The 21,417-nt window shown below is 44.3% G+C and overlaps 1 protein-coding gene and 6 pseudogenes across 1 annotated transcript in view; 2 read left to right on the top strand and 5 right to left on the bottom strand.

Annotated features, from left to right (window-relative positions):
* The window catches only part of LOC126029762 (pre-mRNA-splicing factor 38A-like), a 248,947-nt pseudogene that overhangs the window by 85,343 nt on the left and 142,187 nt on the right, over nt 1-21,417 (top strand).
* Nucleotides 1-21,417, bottom strand: part of LOC126031300 (transcription initiation factor TFIID subunit 6-like) — a 174,270-nt gene that overhangs the window by 19,464 nt on the left and 133,389 nt on the right.
* On the bottom strand, nt 91-534 carry LOC126031322 (protein BUD31 homolog; annotated as a pseudogene).
* LOC126031321 (pre-mRNA-splicing factor ISY1 homolog) lies at nt 7,446-9,538 on the bottom strand (annotated as a pseudogene).
* LOC126031320 (protein BUD31 homolog) lies at nt 9,567-10,025 on the bottom strand (annotated as a pseudogene).
* LOC126031319 (protein BUD31 homolog) lies at nt 12,928-13,371 on the bottom strand (annotated as a pseudogene).
* LOC126030604 (pre-mRNA-splicing factor RBM22-like) lies at nt 18,277-20,457 on the top strand (annotated as a pseudogene).

Here is a 21,417-nt window from a genome sequence, read left to right as displayed (position 1 = left end):
TCACATGGAAGTTACAGAGGCCTCCTCTGAAGCAGCCTGGGCTCCTGATCTGGGAGAAGAACTAAATATCAAAGTGTACTTCCATCAGAATCAGCCAAGTCCAAAGTTCACGGAGATGGTGTTCTCAACTAGAGTAACTCGGCAGCCACAGTGCTTGCACTCAGTTATTTGGCCCGCTTCCAGTTGGGGACATGGCAAATGCAGTTGGTGCCCAAGTTGGAGTCATGGATCTGGATGCAGCAGAGGCAGCAGAGATTCTCATAACCTTGCTGGTTCCATTTGGCAATGAGGTTCTTCTCCACATAGCCTTCTTGGATGCAGTACTCGTGCGGTTCACTGTTGACATATCTGCTTGGAGAAAAGGTCAAACACATAGTGGTGGATCCTGAAGATGGGTCAGAGGGACTCCAACTTCCTCTTTCTCTCAGGAGGCTTTGTTTCAACTTCTCTCATCTGATAGATCTCACCCAAGGTAGGTTCAATTACCTCCTAGTCATCTGTGGGTGCTTTTCTGCTTCTTTTTACTATAGGCATTTCCCACATTGAAAAGCACCAGTCTCGTCAATCCTGCAGAGAACACAGATGGAAGCCCAAGAGCAGAGCTGGGATGAAATAGGTCCCAGGAGCTGGAATGGAAGTTCCATATGGAAATCACCTAACCAACCACTCCTGAGCACAGCCTCCCTGGGCAAAGACCAGAATTAGTCTCTGAAAATTGTCAGGTGTGATCCCAAAAACAAAATGAAGGCAAGGGCTGGAGATGGTGCTGGATTGCCCAAGCCAAGTAGAGCTGCCTTGATAGCAATGCCTCCTACCAATTAGGGATCATAAGGGGCAGAAAGGTTTCACAGATGTAGTGCGTTTCCCTTGCATGAGGCCAACCCAGAATGGAACTCTGTTAAATTCCTGCCATTTCTTATGGTCCCCAAAGCCTGCCAGGAATGATTTTTGACAACAGCACCAGGAGTAACCCCTGAGTGCCTTCAGGTGCGAGACACACACATATGCGCATACATGCACACGTGTGCACATACACACATCCACACAAACCTAAGTAGGGATCATATGCAGAGCCAGAATCGTCTGGTTTCCACGTCATGGCAGGGCTGTCCTCAGCTTAGCAATCAGCTTACCTCTTCCATGAGGACTCCCTCTTTTGGGAACCCAGTGTGACTTCGGAGGTTCTAATGAAACTCTCTCTTCCTTCCTACAGCTCAGCATTCCTAAGTGATGGCCGCTGTCTTATATGAAAGTGTGGAGGGAGAGTAGCAGGGACATGAGGACAAAAGCCGACTTGGACCAGTGTAAGAAGCAAAGTCCTCTCAATGTCAGGGTGTCCCAAGCAGTTACTGAACTAGAGCATTTCTGGCTCGCAGGAGTGCAGCTTTTTGCAGAACTCTGGGTTCAAGTGCCCAGATTGGCAATTGGGATCCTACAAAGCTATGTGTTTAGCTTCTTAATGGTGGTGGTAGGGCAGAAGCCAGATGGAAATGTGACATCTGTCTGCCCTGGATCTCAGAGGTCAGCATGCACCCTTAGAGAAACACGAAGCTATCTTTGAAGGTCCTCTCAGATCACCTGGCATTTAAGACCCTTTGAAGGAGATTCCTCTTGGGAATCTTCTGACTTCCAAAAAAGGCCAGTTTTCTATGATTTTTCCACCCTCAGTCCCACCAGTGAAACATTCCCACTACCAATGTCCCAAATCTTTCTCCTCCCCACCCCACCCCTGTCTCTATGCTAGACAGGCTTTCTACCTCCCTCATTCATTCTCATTGTTAGGATAGTTCTCAATGTAGTTATTTCTCTAACAACACTCATGACTCTTTGTGGTGAGCTTCATGTCGTGAGCTGGACCTTCCAGCCCTCCTCTCATTTGTCTCTGAGAATTTTTGCAAAAATATCATTCATTTTTCTTAAAACCCATAGATGAGTGATAATATTCTGCATCTATCTCTCTCCCTCTAACTCAGCATAATAGATTCCATATACATCCATGTATATGAAAATTTCATGACTTCATCTCTCCTGATGACTGCATAATATTCCATTGTGTATATGTACAATAGTTTCTTTCATTCATCTGTGGAAGTGCATCCTGGCTGTTTCCAGAGTCTGGCTATTGTAAATAGTACCACAATGAATATAGGTGTGAGGAATGGATTTTTGTATTGTGTTTGTGTGTGTGTGTGTGTGTGTGTGTGTGTGTGTGTTCCAACCTAGCTTATATTCTTAGGAGTGGTGTAGCTGGATCATATGAGAGTTCAATTTGCAGTTTTTGGAGGAATCTTCATATTGCTTTTCATAAAGGTTGGACTAGACTGCTTTCCCACCCTCAGTGAAAAAGAGTACTTTTCTCTCCACATCCCTGACAGCACTGCTTGTTTTCCTTTGTGATGTGCACCAACCTCTGTGGCGTGACATTGTACCTCATATTTAAAATACAAAACAAACAAACAAACACCAACTCCATGGTTAAAAAATAAATAGAAACAAACCTTCACTCTAGAGGGGAAAACTTCTGTGTGTTGCAGGGGTACATATGGATTGGGGGGATATAAAATTAGGGTAAGCATCCTGTTCTTTTAGCCCCCACCACTTTGGCTAGATTTTTAACCAGCAATACTGGAAGCTTGTATACCACCCAGGTCAAAATCCATAAATCCCCGAGCCAAACGACCCTACCATGCCATGCCCTGTCCCTGCCTGATAAACACCCTGAAGTCCATCAACCTGACCTGGAATAGACTTGGGGTCCTGCTTAGAGAGCTCTAATTGTGAAAGGCACTCCATAGGCCATATCTCCAAGCCCAAGTTAACAATCTGAGTGGTGCGCCTTACAGATTGGAATGAGTATGCTCCAAGCACCCTGCCTCTGCTCCTAAAGTGATGCATATTCGAGACCCACATTGGATATGCTTCTTGATCTGCCTTTATAATCTAAGAGTTTGAAAGTTTCGAGTCTGGAGGTCTCAAAGCCAAAATCTGCACCCCATTTACATAGATGTTGGGTTACACCTTTTCTTTATTTTTTTCTTTTACCTAAAACAAAGTTTATCCCTGGTTTCTTTGTATCTGTTTATTACAGTTTGTTTTCACCCAAACTGAGATTATAAAGGTGCACCACTCACATACTTTAGACATTTTCGTCTGGGAGCAGTCTTTCAGCTCTTTGTTCCAGGACTAAAGGGAGCAAATTCCAACCGCTAGTAGAGTGTCAAGGGGGTTGGGAGGCATATTTTAACGACCAATAAGAGGATAGTTTCCCAAGCTGAGCTGGGGTAGCATATCTGAAGGATCCGTCAGAAAATTTCTAAGTCAAAAGCTTTGAGCTCATTGCCCTGACTTGGCCAGAGTCACAGGTTGTTCAGCTCCAGGACTCAAGACTCAAGATTTAAATCTCTAAAGCTGCAGAATTTCTCCAGATCTCTTTTAAGTTTTAAAGTCTGTGAAGCCAGCTATGATCAAACATCTCACGTGAACCTGACCACCCCAATGCAGCATTCTAATGTGGCGCCAAAAGCTTTAGCATCCCAATCCTAACATGACCACAGTTTACCACTTATTGGTAGAGGTTGGCCTAGGAGCAAAAGCTATTTAGGTTTGGGTCTATAAAGCAGTAAGTTCAGAAACTTGAAACCCAACTGCTTGATGCCAGGGCATTGGTTAAGAGGGTTAGGGGCTAGGGTAAGAAATGAAACAACCAGAGGCAACAATGTAGGAAGTCTACACTGGGGAGAGTAGACAAATACTACCATTACTCAAATTCCAGAAACAACCTTGGTCAGCATGAGGGGAGTGAGCTCCCTGTCTGCCACTGACTCTCCATTCCAGGAGACAGCGCTATTGCTCACTGAATTATTTCCTTGAAATGGGAAACAGAGAGCCAATTTCACCTGGTATAAGGAGCTGGGTAGTGCCTATGGCAGGACTGTCTTTGCCCAGTGATGCTGGTAAACAGCCACTAGGAAGCAATTGTGTAGCCCTTGGGTGCAACAATCTGTCTAAAAATCCTTTCTCCAAGCCAATTCTAAAGGTTTTATTGTGGTGATGAAAGTCAGTAGAGGAGTTCCCTGAAGTTGTCTCACTTAGTTTAGGAGTGGCTGAATTGTAAAGATGGGCCAGACTAGGCACACATTCCTTTTGTTCATACCCATTCAATTGAGGTGTCCATTCAGGAGGAAAACACCCACTGCTTACCTCACTGTAGAGACCTTTATCTAATACCTGCCTAAGTCTCTGCTACTCCAGAGCAAACATCTAAGATTTTAAGATTTACTGAGTGCTGGGGACTTGGGGGCTCTGAGAAACAAACACCATCAAATAGGCACGAGATTTAGTCTCTCAAATTTTGCTGTCTATTCCACTTTGTATTTTAGATGGGCACATCTCAAGGGTGTCTGAGGGAAGGCAAGAGCTGATGTGTGAACCGAATCATTGACAAGTCAATTCCTAGGCATACACAGGCAAAGCTCCTGCAAGCTCAGTCCTTGTTACCTAAGAGGCAGAGCTGAGGATGCTGGTTCTACAGGCTTCTAGAAGACTGCACTGGTGAGATTCAGCTCAGAAGGGTTTCCAGCCTCACTCTACCACACTTATGGCTGTTTTCTAACTTCATCTTGCTAAACACCACAAATCTGCAAATTTGGGTACATCAGTGAGTATGATGCCCAAGGAGCTAAAACAGCCTTATTTCTCTCACTCTGGGGTAATGTAACAACAACCTTCCTCCCCCCCCAAAAAAAAACCTAAACCACACCCTTCCTTCAATCCCTGTATTTTTTTTCTCCCAGGAGGAGCCTGAACACCTTCAGACCCTCTCTGGGAATCAGACTGGTCTATTCCCTGTCTGTTTGTTTTGTTTGTTTTTGAGTCACTCCCAGCAGTGTTCATGGGTTATTCCTGGCTGTATGCTCAGAAATCGCTTCTGGCAGGCTCAGGGAACTATATGGGGTGCCAGAGTTTGAACCACAGTCCTTCTGTATGTAAGGCAAATGCCTTACATCCATGCTATCTCTTTGGCCCCACTATTTCCCTTTTGTAGGCTTTTTCCCATGGTCAACTAAGCCCTTCTCCTTGGGCTTAAAACCAGGCAGTTTGGGGCTCACAAGATAAGCAGTTTCCTTTCAGCAAACTAACTGGGGACCAGATAGTTTTGCAGGTGAATTCTATCAAACATTCAGAGAACTACTACCATTGACCCTCAGGCTTTTCCAAAACATTGAAAAGATGGAAATACACCCTCATTCTTTTTCTATGAGGCCCATATCACACTCATTCTCAAAGCTGACAAAGATACTACCAGAAAAGAAAACCATAGATCAATCTCTCTAAGGAACATGGATGCAAAAAGCCTCAGCAAACTAAGCAGGAACAAACCCTTGAGAATTTGGGAGACAGGGCAAAGATGTCAAGACTGCAGCCTCAGATTGAAGCTGCAGTAGCTGATAAATGTTTCTTTCCTGAGATTCAGCCCAGGGACAGGAACTCCAATTAGGTCCTTGGAGGAAAACTGGGGGATTGAAAGCAGTTTTCAAGCATATCATGCTATGCTGCAAGGGGGAGAACATGGGCAGTTAGGATAGCCTTTGCTTAGTTGCTCTTGCCTGACTAATAAACTTTGAGCAGTATCAAGGGTGCCACATCCACTGGGTGTGGCCCCAAAATTAAAAAAAATCAAACACATAAATAGTGAAATTAACTAGGGAGTTCTCCAGTGGATGAGGTCCCCACCTCAATTTTATTCAACACTTTTTTTTTTTGGTTTTTGGGCCACACCCAGCGGTACTCAGGGGTTACTCCTGGCTATCTGCTCAGAAATAGGTCCTGGCAGACACGGGAGACCATATGAGACACCGGGATTGAACCAACCACCTTTGGTCCTCGATCGGCTGCTTGCAAGGCAAACACCGCTGTGCTATCTCTCTGTGCCCTCAACACTTATTTTTAAGGTTGGGGCATAGTACAGTGCAGGCTGTGATTTATTGGTAGTGGAGATCAAGGGGAGCAAAAAAGTCATTCTGGGATGGAGGAGCTGTGGTGATGAATGCCCACCGCCAAAGCACCTCTCAGCCTGGGCTCAGTGTCAGGTTGGCCTACAGTGAGCTTCTTAAGGTCTTTTATGTTGGAAGCCATAAGACTTAGAGAGCAAATGGAGTCTCTGATGCCTGAGAAACCAAAGGCCTGCACACCTGACAGGCTGTACTGTGGCATTTCCCCCATGGGCCTAAAGGAAAAAACAGCCATATAGTTCAGTTAGCAATAGTCACAAGATGCTCCAATAAACCTTCTGAGTTGACAAGATATAGATCACATCCTGTTAAGCTACCATTGTGAAAAAAAGGCTGTATGATCTAAGGGTATGCTGTAAAACTGGAAAGTCTATACTGTACGACCCCCCTACTGTTCTATAGACGCCATGGAAAAGTACTGACTGTTACTTCCGTATTTTGCTTATCTATAAAAACTAGCCCCCTTCCAATAAACGTCAGCTCTTGATCAGCCCGTTTGTCTTGAGCTCGTTTCTTTCTCAGCCTCTTTCCTCCATTTCAGGTCGGATCCCGCTCGTGACCCATGAATTACTTCGTGATCCTCATTCTCAAACCCCCGCGGGTCGAGGGGGTCCCCCATCAGGGGTCACACTTTTATATTTTTCTTTTATATAAAAATCTTTAATAAAAAAGTGCCCTTCCAGGGCAGGAGCAATAATACAGAGGAGAGGGCATTTGTCTTGCACACAACTGACCCAGATTTGAAATCTGGCATCCCATACAGTCTTATGGTCCCTGAACCTGCCAGGAGTGATTTCTGAGTGCAGATCCAGAAGTAACTCCTGAGTAGTACTGGGTGTGACCCGAAAATCAAAACCAAACCAAACAAACAAAAGAGATCTACAGTTCCAGACATAAAACTGGAGCCTATCACTGGTGTGAGGTGGCCATATGGTGATGTAGGTTCAGGCCATGGGCCCAATCAAGTAGTTGTTGACATGAACTAGGAGACACATGATGCTTCTATGTTCACTCTCACTTTCTCAACGTATCTGGCAGAGCCAGGGACCTACCTGATGCCTCATACACACAAAATCCTTGAGCTTCATTTCACCCTTTTACCTACTTCTACTTTTCAGGGAGTGAGAAAATCTTTTAAAGAAAAAGAGCTCTTAAGACTGATGTCACTTTCCTCTCCCCACCAAACCATGGTAAAGGTTAGACCCTCACTGGCTGCCACACAGCTGCCCTTAGTCTACTCAAAGTGGAAGATAATGGAGTTCAGACAGTAGTAGGGTGAATGTGTCAGGAAATGAGAGAGGTTTGCAATGGCAGCCAGCACTGGCCTCATAACTGCAGAACCCAGGGTTTGAACAAAGGGTCATGGCTGGCAATTGAAAGTCTCGCTGCTAATAGTGGGAGCCTGGGCACCACTGGGTATGTCCCAGTTTGGAGCTAATATCCTAGGAATTTTTTGACCTTCTCACTCTGGGTCTGCATGATCTTGCTGGCATACTTCCATAAGAGCTCTTTTTTCTTCCTGTGCACAAGTGTTTCGTTGATCTCCTGCTGTGATGGAATGGGAACAAGAGCAATAAACTTCTACTGCCCATCCTCCCCTTGCTTCTCCTGGCTGCTTTCCTCACCAGACCCCTCTTCAGAGACAGTATAGATGTTGATCTCCTCCTCTTCCTTTTCTCCTCTCACCAGCCAGGCCTCTAGTTTCACTCGCCACTTATTCACCAAATGAGCTCTGAATTTCTTCTCATATTCTTGCTCCAAAGGCACAAGGACATCATAATCCTCATCAAGGTAACCATAGTATTCAAAATCTATTGCCATCCTGAGCTCAGTATGTGTCTTTCTTGGTGGAGGAAGAGGTTCTTTTTCAAACATCTTTCTAATACTAGGCAAATCTTTGACTGCACTAAAGTACGTGTAATTTTGATTTCCTGGGACATCTTGCCTTTTTGATCTAACATTTTAGGGACTATTTTTCATAATCAGGACAACCCAACATTTTATCTGAACCTCCCAGTGGCCGTTCTCTCTTAGCAGTCTGTTGATTTAATCATTCAGGTCACGAATTTGGAATTCACCCTAACCAGTATTCTGAATCTGAGCCACTTTCTTAGAGATCACACCAATGATCTGTCATTTCCATTTCTCAGCATTGGGCAACTCAGTACATTCTCACGGATCATTGTTCCTTCACTTTTCGCTCTTCCAGTTGAGCTTGGCGAAATCTTGCTAAGGCCATCAAGGACTTTTATTCATTTAGATCCTTAATGCTAGTGAGGGACCACCCTCGGATCTCACTGCCCTGCCTGGCCTACAAACTTCAAGGCCTTGGAAAAGGGGGTTACTGGTGGGAACTGAATAAGAAGAAGAAGCCCACCATGCACAGAACTGCTTTTCCTATCAGAAGGCTTAAGGTCCCTTCTTAAGGTTTTTTTAGAGAAACATAGTTGTTGACAATCGAGAAAGATAATTTTGAACAAATGGTACAAAAAAGGTGCCTGTTCTCCATTCACCCCTGTTCTAGAGAAGACATCTACAAAACATCCAAGGTTGTTTATAACATCACCTGGAGGCAATCCTCTACCAGGGAAGACCCTACAGCTGCTCTGACATTGATCTACCCAAAAGAGATTTCCCTTAACACCGAGAAAACTTAACAAGAACAATGACCTGCTTACTGGACAGGGCTTGCTGTATTGTCCCTTAATTGTGAGGTGAAACTAAAGGATACTCCACACCAGCCTGACTTCAAGGTAGGATGTGCAGATTCCAGGATCTTTAATACAGAAACCTGATGCCAACAATAGGACTGCGTGAAAAATGAAACTGTATTGGCACTACAGACAATGACTTGGATTGAATAAACTAGTTTGCCTGGAGCCTAGATTTGGTCTTATGCCAGGAAACTTCAGGGGTAGTGGTCTCCTTGTATTTAGACCAAGGCTATTCCTTTCTATGACCCCCATATTTTGGTGGGCCTATGCAAACAATATTTGCCACTCTAACACCATTTTCTCTGTGCCCTTTTGACTAACCCTTAAAACAAACCTCTTAAATTTTTGATGTTAACTTAAACTAATATGTATGTGCATGAATATATAAAAATACTATGTCTTTAAAGTTAAGGAGTCACATAAATCTCATGGCTTTACGTTGCTTTGTGTACTGCTAAGAAATGTTATAATGTACTAAATCTGGGGACTTGTGGACAAAGTAATTGTACATGGGTTCTGCCTTTTTTTCTTAATGTTTTTTTTTACTGTAAGTTCAATATTTAGGCGTCAGCAAGGGGATTTCTTCTGAGAACTCTGTTTATGGGCGATTGTTCTTTCAGTGTAACTTTTCCTTGTCCTCTTTGCATCATTGTTCTCATAATTAAAAATGAAAAATTAAAAACAAAGGTGCCTGTCTGAACAGCGATGAGCTTCTTGGGGGGGTTATTAGGTTTATTCCTACACCCACACCAGAGATTCTGAGGCGTCCTCCGTTGAAATTTCTGGCCCTGCTCTGGGAGAAGTGCTGAGCATTGAAGGGTATCAGCAGAATAGGCCAAGTTCAATTCCAGGGAGACAGGAGTGGGCTTATGGAGGTATTTAAACTAGAGCAGCCCCAACAGCCATAGTGCTTGCACTCGATGATTTGGCCCACTTCCAGCTTGCTCTTGGGAACATTGCAAATGCAGTTGGTGCCGAAGTTGGTGTCACGAGTCTGGTTACAGCTTTGCTGTTTCCATTTGGCAATGAAGTTCTTGTCCGCATAGACTTCTTGGATGCAGTACATGTAGAGTTCTCTGCTGATGGCTCCCTTCTTGTAGAAGAGGTTAAATATGTAGCGTAATTATGTAGTTAAATATATGTTTTCTTCCCACCCAAAAGATGGGCCAGAGGGACTCCATCTTCCTCTTCCACTTTTGAAGCTCTGTCTCAGCTTCTAATCAAACTTTTCCAGAGTCAATTCAATTACCTCCCAGCCAGAATCTGGGGGTGTTTCTCGGCTTCCTTTGACTTTAGGCATTTTGCCCTTGAGAAGCAACAGTCACCTTGATCCTGCAGAAAAAAAGATGGAAGCAAAGAGCAGGACTGGGATTACAAAGGTTCCTAGAGCCTGAAGTGGAAGTTCCCTGGGAATTCTCCCACCCACTCCTGAGTAGATCCTCCAGGGGCATAGCCAGGAATTAATCCCCTAGCACAGCAAGGTGTGACCTCCAAAACCAAACGATGGCAAGGGCTGGAGATGTTGTTGGATTGCCCAACACAACTAAAGCTGCCCTGATAGCAAGGCCTCCTCCCAAGTGGGGAATCTGATACCAAAGCCAGAATCACCTGGTCTTCAATGCCTGCCAGAACAGCTCCTCCATGAGGACTCCTGCTCATGGGAACCCAATATAACAGTGAAGGTTCTAGCCAAGTTCTCGCTTCTCCCCTACAGTTGAGCACTCCTAAGTGATGGCCAGTGACTTAGATGGAAATTTAGGTGCATTCAGACACCAGGTCAAGAGCCAACTTGGGGTCGTTTCAATGCCAGCAAAGTTCTGTCAATGTTCAGCAGTTGTTCAACTGGGACATTCCCGGGTCATAGGATCACAAGTATTTTTTCTACACTGGCTCTTGAGGGACTGAGTCTCCTAGGGTGCTGCTGGACTCCCTGGAATTCTCTGACTCCCAAAGGCCTGTTTCCTGCATTTGGGTTGCCTTTGGTCCACTTGAAGAATGAAGCTGAGTGGCTGCAGTGATGGCACAGCTTGTAGAGCATTTGATTGCGATTGCATGCGGCCAACCCATGATGGATCACTGGCATCCCATAGGGTTCCTCCATAAAAGTGAATTCTGAGAGCAGAGCCAGGGGAAACCCTGAGCCCTGCATGTGACCCAAAATATATAAATACCAAACTAAAGCAAATGGAGTAGTCTCTTGTTCCTTGATAAATTTCTGGCACCTTTTGCTTTGGAGAAATGTGCTCATGAAAGGCTGTTAATTGCCACTTGCTCTGAGAGGACCATCAGTGATAGCTTGTTTTACTCAAGTCCCATATAGACCTGAGGACAGAGCAGACATTGCCACCTGATTTACCCCCTATCACCACCACCATCAAGGTGTTAGAAACATGGCTTTGGAAAACCCCAATGCCTAAATTGGCACTTGAACCCAGAGTTCTGAAAAAAGCTGCAGATCCCCATAGTCGTGTTCCATGACAAACTAGATGAGACACTGGCTGGGCATTCTCACCTATTCTGACCTAGGACAGCTGATTGAAGGCTCAGGTTTGTTTGTCAGTGGAGGTGTGACTGTTGCAATGAGAATCAGTCCCCAGCCAACTTGGGAGCCAGAAACTTCCTCCACAGTGTTGCAAGTCAGCCCCTGAAGAGGTTGACTGATGGAAGGATGGAGGATGAGGTCTTTTCCCTTCAGCTAAGAGCACGCGTCTGCCACCCTGTCTAGCCGACAGTTCTGAGGTGAAACGGCGGGTAAACAGCTCGCAGATAGTCAGGCTTTTGGAAATATTAGCTTTATTCAGTGGACAAGACTGAAGTCCAAAGACTCAGCCTCAGTTCCAGCAAAAAGCCCCTCGCCTTCCACAGACCCTTGTTTTTATCCCCCAGAATCAAGTACCACCCAATGGTGGGATCGGATACCAACCAATGGTGGAAGCAGAATCAGGTACTATCCTAGGGTGGGGGCAGAATGTCAGGTCATACCCTAGGGTAGGGCACAATCACCAATCAGGTTAGTATCAGTAACATAATAATCCACCTAAAATATTTACATACACAACACACAGGACTGGCTATTCAGCAGATATGCTCAACAAAGCTCTAAGACAAAGGCTGGCAGCTACCAAGTAGTCCCGAACCAGGACCACAATTCTCCACGCCAGGCTGATGGGATGTAGTTTGGCTGTCAGGCTGGGCAGACAGCAGGTCAGCAGCAGGGCAGCGCAGGGTTGGTCATGCACAGGATTACAGAGTCTTGACCTAGGTGGTGCTCAGGCTTCTAGTGTTACTGCTTATTAAAAAAAAAGGCAGCTCGGTGATGGGGGTGTTAAAAGAACAAGATAAATATCTGGCTTTCGTATTTCCCACAATTGCTTCTCATATGGTTTCCTACACCCCACCAGAAGTGTGCCTCGCCGGACTGCAGTTTGGAATTTTTTTTCACTATAGGTACTGTGTTTTATTTAAAAAAAAAAACAGGTAATATACCAAAGTGGGTGTAATGAGGGTGAAATAAAAGAGCCAGGACAGGGAGTAGAGAAAGTGTGCTTTTATTTTCTTTATTTATTTTGGTTTTTGGGTCATACCCCGCAGCACTCAGAGGTTACTCCTGCCTCTGCACTCAAAAGTTGCTCCTGGCAGGCACAGGGGACCATATGGGATGCCAGGATTCAAACCATCATCCATCCTTGACTGGCTGTGTGCAAAGCAAACGCCCTATCACTGTGCTATCTCTCTGGCCCCTGTGCTTTTATATTATTTTATTTTATTTTGGTTTTTCAGGCCACACATATTTGATGCTCAGGGGTTACTACTAGCTAAGCACTCAGAAATTTCCCCTGGGTTGGAGGGACCATATGGGATGCCAGGTCCTTCCTTGACTAGCGCTTGCAAGGCAGACAGCTTACCTCTAGCGCCACCTTGCCGGCACTTGTGCTTTTCTTTTTAAAGCTCCAAACTCTTCCCATTGTGGATTTCATCATCCCCTAAAGCTACATGATTGTTTGGAATTGAAACAAGAATTGTGTTGAAGAAGTTATCCACAATGGGTGCCATTTGGGCATTGACGAACTTTTTTGGGGGGGTGGGGATGGTATTAGGTTTATTCCTACAAATCACATGGAAGTTACAAAGGCCTCCCCAGAAGCAACCTGGGCTCCTGATCTGGGAGAAGCACTAAATAGCAAAGTGTACTTCCATCAGAATCAGCCAAGTCCAAAGTTCACGGAGATGGTGTTCTCAAATAGAGTAACTCGGCAGCCACAGTGCTTGCACTCAGTTATTTGGCCCACTTCCAGTTAGGGACATGGCAAATGCAGTTGGTTCCCAAGTTGGAGTCATGGATCTGGATGCAGCAGAGGCAGCAGAGATTCTCATAACCTTGCTGGTTCCATTTGGCAATGAGGTTCTTCTCCACATAGCCTTCTTGGATGCAGTACTCGTGCGGTTCACTGTTGACATATCTGCTTGGAGAAAAGGTCAAACACATAGTGGTGGATCCTGAAGATGGGTCAGAGGGACTCCAACTTCCTCTTTCTCTCAGGAGGCTTTGTTTCAACTTCTCTCATCTGATAGATCTCACCCAAGGTAGGTTCAATTACCTCCTAGTCATCTGTGGGTGCTTTTCTGCTTCTTTTTACTATAGGCATTTCCCACATTGAAAAGCACCAGTCTCGTCAATCCTGCAGAGAACACAGATGGAAGCCCAAGAGCAGAGCTGGGATGAAATAGGTCCCAGGAGCTGGAATGGAAGTTCCATATGGAAATCACCTAACCAACCACTCCTGAGCACAGCCTCCCTGGGCAAAGACCAGAATTAGTCTCTGAAAATTGTCAGGTGTGATCCCAAAAACAAAATGAAGGCAAGGGCTGGAGATGGTGCTGGATTGCCCAACCCAACTAGAGCTGCCTTGATAGCAATGCCTCCTACCAATTAGGGATCATAAAGGGCAGAAAGGTTTCACAGATGTAGTGCGTTTTCCTTGCATGAGGCCAACCCAGAATGGAACTCTGTTAAATTCCTGCCATTTCTTATGGTCCCCAAAGCCTGCCAGGAATGATTTTTGAGAACGGCACCAGGAGTAACCCCTGAGTGCCTTCAGGTGCGAGACACACACACACACACACACACACACACACGCACACACACATGCACACGTGTGCACATACACACATACACACAAACCTAAGTAGGGATCATATGCAGAGCCAGAATCGTCTGGTTTCCACTGTCATGTCAGGGCTGTCCACAGCTTAGCAATCAGCTTACCTCTTCCATGAGGACTTCCTCTTTTGGGAACCCAGTGTGACTTCGGAGGTTCTAATGAAACTCTCTCTTCCTTCCTACAGCTCAGCATTCCTAAGTGATGGCCGCTGTCTTATATGAAAGTGTGGAGGGAGAGTAGCAGGGACATGAGGACAAGAGCCGACTTGGACTAGTGTAAGAAGCAAAGTCCTCTCAATGTCAGGGTGTCCCAAGGAGTTACTCAACTAGAGCATTTCTGGATCACAGGGGTGCAGCTTTTTGCAGAACTCTGGATTCAAGTGCCCAGATTGGCAATTGGGATCCTACAAAGCTATGTGTTTAGCTTCTTAATGGTGGTGGTAGGGCAGAAGCCAGATGGAAATGTGACATCTGTCTGCCCTGGATCTCAGGGGTCAGCATGCACCCTTAGAAAAACACGAAGCTATCTTTGAAGGTCCTCTCAGATCACCTGGCATTTAAGACCCTTTGAAGGAGATTTCTCCTGGGAATCTTCTGACTTCCAAAAAAGGCCAGTTTTCTATGATTTTTCCACCCTCAGTCCCACCAGTGAAACATTCCCACTACCAATGTCCCAAATCTTTCTTCTCCCCACCCCACCCATGTCTCTATGCTAGACAGGCTTTCTACCTCCCTCATTCATTCTCATTGTTAGGATAGTTCTCAATGTAGTTATTTCTCTAACAACACTCATGACTCTTTGTGGTGAGCTTCATGTCGTGAGCTGGACCTTCCAGCCCTCCTCTTTTTTGTCTCTGGAATTTTTGCAAAAATATCATACATTTTTCTTAAAACCCATAGATGAGTGATAATATTCTGCACCTATCTCTCTCCCTCTAACTCAGCATAATAGATTCCATATACATCCATGTATAGGAAAATTTCATGACTTCATCTCTCCTGACGACTGCATAATATTCCATTGTGTATATGTACAATAGTTTCTTTCATTCATCTGTGGAAGTGCATCCTGGCTATTTCCAGAGTCTGGCTATTGTAAATAGTACCACAATGAATATAGGTGTGAGGAAGGGATTTTTGTATTATGTTTGTGTGTGTGTGTTCCAACCTAGCTTATATTCTTAGGAGTGGTGTAGCTGGATCATATGAGAGTTCAATTTGCAGTTTTTGGAGGAATCTCCATATTGCTTTCCATAAAGGTTGGACTAGATTGCTTTCCCACCCACAGTGAAAAAGAGTACCTTTCTCTCCACATCCCTGACAGCACTGCTTGTTTTCCTTCTTTGTGATGTGCACCAATCTCTATGGCATGACATAGTACCTCATATTTAAAACACAAAACAAACAAACAAACACCAACTCCATGGTTAAAAAATAAATAGAAACAAACCTTCACTCTAGAGGGGCAAACTTCTGTATGTTGCAGGGGTACATATGGATTGGGGGGATAAATAATTGGGGTAAGCATCCTGTTCTTTTAGCCCCCACCACTTTGGCTAGATTTTTAACCAGCAATACTGGAAGCTTGGATACCACCCAGGTCAAAATCCATAAATCCCCGAGCCAGACCACCCTACCATGCCATGCCCTGTCCCTGCCTGATAATCACCCTGAAGCCCATCAACCTGACCTGGAAGAGACTTGGGGTCCTGCTTAGGGAGCTCTAATTGTGAAAGGCACTCCATAGGCCATATCTCCAAGCCCAAGTTAACAATCTGAGTGGTGTACCTTACAGATTGGAATGAGTATGCTCCAAGCACCCTGCCTCTGCTCCTAAAGGGATGCATATGTGAGACTCACATTGGATATGCTTCTTGATCAGCCTTTATAATCCCAGAGTTTGAAAGTTTCGAGTCTGGAGGTCTCAAAGCCAAAATCTGCACCCCATTTACAAAGAAGTTGGGTTACACCTTTTCTTTCTTTCTTTCTTTTTTTTTTTTACCTAAAATAAAGTTTATCCCTGGTTTCTTTGTATCTGTTTATTACAGTTTGGTTTCACCCAAACTGAGATTATAAAGGTTCACCACTCACATACTTTAGACATTTTCGTCTGGGAGCAGTCTTTCAGCTCTTTGTTCCAGGGCTAAAGGGAGCAAATTCCAACCGCTAGTAGAGTGTCAAGGGGGTTGGAAGGCATATTTTAACGACCAATGAGAGGATAGTTTCCCAAGCTGAGCTGGGGTAGCATATCTGAAGGATGCGGCAGAACATTTCTAAGTCAAAAGCTTTAAGCTCATTGCCCTGACTTGGCCAGAGTCACAGGTTGTTCAGCTCCAGGACTCAAGACTCAAGATTTAAATCTCTAAAGCTGCAGAATTTGTCCAGACCTGTTTTAAGTTTTAAAGTCTAAGTTTTAAAGCCAGCTATGATCAAACATCTCACGTGAACCTGACCACCCCAATGCAGCATTCTAATGTGGCGCCCCAAAAGCTTTAGCATCCCAATCCTAACATGACCACAGTTTACCACTTATTGGTAGAGGTTGGCCTAGGAGCAAAATCTATTTTGGTTTTGGTTCTATAAAGCAGTAAGTTCAGAAACTTGAAACCCAACTGCTTGATGACAGGGCATTGATTAAGAGGGTTAGGGGCTAGGGTAAGAAGTGAACAACCAGAGGCAACAATGCAGGAAGTCTAGACTGGGGAGAGTAGACAAATACTACCATTCCTCAAATTCCAGAAACAACCTTGGTCAGCATGCGGGGAGTGAGCTCCCTGTCTGCCACTGACTCTCCATTCCAGGAGACAGCGCTATTGCTCACTGAATTATTTCCTTGAAATGGGAAACAGAGAGCCAATTCCACCTGGTATAAGCAGCTGGGTAGTGCCTATGGCAGGACTGTCTTTGCCCAGTGATGTTGGTAAATAGCCACTAGGAAGCAATTGTGTAGCCCTTGGGTGCAACAATCTGTCTGAAAATCCTTTCTCCAAGTCACTTCTAAAGGTTTTATTGTGGTGATGAAAGTCAGTAGAGAAGTTCCCTGAAGTTGTCTCACTTAATTTAGGAGTGGCTGAATTGTACAGATGGGACAGACTAGGCACACATTCCTTTTGTTCATACCCATTCAATTGAGGTGTCCATTCAGGAGGAAAACACCCACTGCTTAGCTCACTGTAGAGACCTTTATCTAACACCTGCCTAAGACTCTGCTTCTCCAGAGCAAACATTTAAGATTTTAAGATTTACTGAGTGCTGTGGACTTGGGGGCTCTGAGAAAAGGGCTGGGCTTTCTGACAAACAAACACCATCAAATAGGCACGAGATTTAGTCTCTCAAGTTTTGCTGTCCATTCCACTTTGTATTTTAAATGGGCACATCTCAAGGGTGTCTGAGGGAAGGCAAGAGCTAATGTGTGAACAGAATCATTGACAAGTCAAGGAGTGAATCTGTGACAAATCAAAGCCTTTTGCTATCTTGACAACCAGGTATTCCCACTTGGGCTCAATGATTGCAGACCAGTCAAGTTACTAGTTCTTGAGTTTGGGAAAGATTGAGTTGAGCATCAGGTGTGTGAGGGTTGTGAAATCCACCACAAACAAAGCACTTTTCCATTCTTGTGCCACTTCCATCGAGTATCTGCCATTGTCATAGCCACTCAGCTGCTGGCCCAGAGGCTAGAAGACAGTGACATCCTTTCATATGAGTTTCCACTGGAAGAGAAATTCATGACATCGGGGACGTTTGCCTGGGTCATGGTAATTTCTAAACACACCTTACTCTCAAGGAATAAGGCAGTAAACAACTTTAGTTAAGGGGTCTCCAATATGGGGGGATAACCCTACTGGTGTCTAAAAGGTATTCATAGGGTGCTCATCCTTCAAGTACTATTGTACTTGTACTTCCTTTAATTATAGTTCTATATTGCAACCTATATTCCTAAACTGCACCACACAACGTTTTTTTTGTTTCTCTTACTTCGGATCTAGTTACCAGTGACAAATAGAAAGTCAGAAATATTTTATTTTACTTGGGTATGTCTGAATCTCATGTCTCCTAAAGGAACTTTACAGGAGGTCAAATAACAATAAGGTCAAAGTTAACATCACAACTTGTTGGGAATGGTCCACATTGGTTGGGTTACTGGTCCCACCCTAATCAATAGTCATGCCCCACCCTAGGGTGTGACCTGGTGATGGGATGATTGGATTATTCCTCACCTGGCATCACTCTCCCTCCCACTCAAGAGTGTGGCCTGGGTCTTGTCAAGAAAAGCAGGGGTCTGAGAAAGGCAGGCATTCATTCTGTGGTCTTCTTCCATTAGGTTGCTTTCCTTCTTAGGAGCACAAAGCTTGGAGTGGGAAAGCTGCAGGCTATTCCGAGCTCATTCGACATGGCGAGTTCTCTGGGTGCCAACACATACAACAGGCAGATTTGGGAGGATGCGGACTTGATTCAATACGTGTCTTGAAGAAAACCCATATATTCGAATGACCAAAGAAAAGTATAGGAAGGAATGCAAAATCTGTGCCACACCTTTCACGGTATTTCGCTGGGGTTCTGGGGTCCGGATGCATTTCAAGAAGACTGAAGTTTGCCAGACCAGCAGTCAACTGAAGAATGCCTGTCAAACCTGCTTATTGGATCCTGAATATGACCTACCTATCCAGGTTCGTGATGCAGGGCTCTCTTTTAAGGACAGTATGCCCAAGTCAGATGTGAACAAAGAATACTACACTCTAAATATGGAGAGAGAGATTTCTAACTCTGATGAAACACGGCCAGCTGGCATGCTTCTCAAACTGGCATGGACCACGCTGTATTATAAAAGAAATCGTCCCCATATTTGCTCCTTCTGGGTAAAAGGAGAGTGTAAGAGAGGAGAGGAATGTCCATACAGACATGAGAAGCCTACGTATCCAGAAGACTCCCTTGCCAATCAGAATATGAAAGATCAATATATGGGATCAATGACCCTGTGGCAGAAAAGCTTCTAAAGCATGCATCAACAATGTCCCATCTGGACCCACCAGAGGATAAGACTATCACCACACTCTATGTCGGTGGTCTAGGGGACTCCGTTACTGAAAAGATTTAAGGAATCACTTCTACCAGATTGGAGAGATTCGGGAGATTACTGTTGTACAGAGTCAGCAGTGTACTTTCATCCAGTTTGCCACTAGGCAGGTTGCAGAAGTTGCTGCTAAGAAGTCCTTTAAGAAGTTGCTTGTCATCCCCCCCTTTTTATCTTCTCTTCGTGAACTGCTCAATATGGAATTTAGTGTGAAAGAATTCCTCAGTTTAATGCTTATGTGTGAACCAAGTCATGGGTACTGTTAGATATGTTCTTACGCCCCCATATACTCAGATAACATCACGTGGCTTTATTTCTTGTTTGCATCGGCACACTAAAATGGGAAAATACTATACAAACCAATAAGTTTTTATATAATAGAGATGGGAACACACAAATCTTGTAGTGCAATGGGACCTTACACCGTAAACATTGACATAAAGACCTGGCACAGGCCTCAGAAGAATGGGCATTCTCCATTCAACCCTGATCTAGATAAGACATCTACAAAACATACAATGTTGTCTATAACATTACCTGGGGGCAATCCTCTACCTCTACAGCTGCTCTGACATTGATCTATGCAAAAGAGACTTCCCTTAACACTGAGAAGACTTAACAAGAACAATGACATGCTTACTGGACAGGGCTTGCTGTATTGCCCCTTAATTGTGAGGTGAAACTAGAGGATACTCCACACCAGCCTGACTTCAATGTAGAATGTGCAGATTCCAGGATCTTTAATACAGAAACCTGATGCCAACAATAGGACTGTATGAAAAATAAAACTGTACTGGCACTACAAACAATGACTTAGATTGAATAAACTAGTTTGCATGGAGCCTAGAGTTGGTCTTATGCCAGGAAACTTCAGGTGTAGTGGTCACCTTAGATTAGACCAAGGCTATTCCTTTCTATGACTCCCATATTTTGGTGGGCCTATGCAAACAATATTTGCCAATCTAACACCGTTTTTACTGTGCCCTTTTGACTTACTCTTAAGAAAAACCTCTTAAACTTTTGATGTTAACTTAAACTAATATGTATGTGCATGAATATATAAAAATACTATGCCTTCAAAGTTAAAGAGTCACCAAAAAAAAGAAGTTGCTTGTCAATGGCCATAGACTCAGTGTGAAATGGGGAAGGTCCCAAGCTGCCAGAGGAAAATAAAAGGAAATGGATGGAACCACAGATTCTGGGATCAAGCTAGATCCTGTTTCAGGACTGCCAGGAGCACTCCTCCAACTCCTGCAGAAAAAGAATCCTCTGCCAACTACTTCAATCTACACCCAAGTGGTCCTCCAGCTGTGGTGAACATTGCCCTGCCACCATTGCCTGGTTATGTCCCACCTCCACCCCCAAGTTTGGGGCCACACATGTTTTATCCAATGGGACCACCTCCTCCTTTCATGAGGGCTCCAGGACCAATCAATCCATTACCCTTCTCAGGACCCTCAGAGAATTGGCACTCAGGCTGGAAATCAAAGCAGCCCTTAGCACCTTCTCCCCACTCTGAGGATTTGCCTTAAAATCTCAGCAAGATGAACATTGGATTCAATATCAATTCCCTTCCTTTGTAGTTTTCATGGTAGTGAAATTTGTTCAGATGTGGGCAGTTGGGAGACTGCTTTGCTTTCCTACATGTATTCAAAGGATTGATGGACTGCAGATAATCTGTCATTAACACATCTCATTACAACTATTACATGGCTAATTACATTTAAAGTCATTTCCCCTCATCTCTAAGGGGAATAGAAACTATTTGAATTGCAAAATCAACCAAGTTACCACCCAGTTAAAAATTGTTTGGTATCATTTGGTGGGGAGGGTCAGGTTGGGATGAATTGACCTTTGCTGAATAAAATTTAAAAAATAGTTTTGATTATTTTCACATCCACTGAATATATTTCTTTATCATCTAAACAAATTCCTAGTAGTAATCATTTAGTGACCTGAGTGTGATTTAATACTACGGAAGTTACAGCATCAGAAAGGCAAGTAGGAACTGGCATCCAGCATGATCAGTCTTTCCTTGCCTCTTTGCCTCATCTATTAACTACTAAAGGGATTGCTGATGATTTGATTCTCTAAGCTACCAAAAAGAGTCAAAAACTAAAATTCTTATTTCTGTCCATTAAAAGAAAAGATCAGTGTTTTGGTATATGTATTAGAGTAAGCTTGGTGGGAGAGAGTCTTCTTACTCCTAAGTAGGGTAGTGGGGGGTAGGGAACATGCCATTGCATGAGGGTGCTACCCAAGGTAGCTTAGGTATTCCTAGGCATACACAGGCAAAACTCCTGCGAGCTCAGTCCTTGTTACCTAAGAGGCAGAGCTGAGGATGCTGGTTCTACAGGCTTCTAGAAGACTGCACTGGTGAGATTCAGCTCAGAAGGGTTTCCAGCCTCACTCTACCACACTTATGGCTGTTTTCTAACTTCATCTTGCTAAACACCACAA

Source organism: Suncus etruscus, chromosome 15 (genome assembly GCF_024139225.1).
Source record: "Suncus etruscus isolate mSunEtr1 chromosome 15, mSunEtr1.pri.cur, whole genome shotgun sequence".
Classification (NCBI taxonomy): Eukaryota; Metazoa; Chordata; class Mammalia; order Eulipotyphla; family Soricidae; genus Suncus; species Suncus etruscus.
The sequence above is the reverse complement of the archived record's forward strand: the minus strand, read 5'-3'. Positions and strand labels throughout refer to the sequence as shown.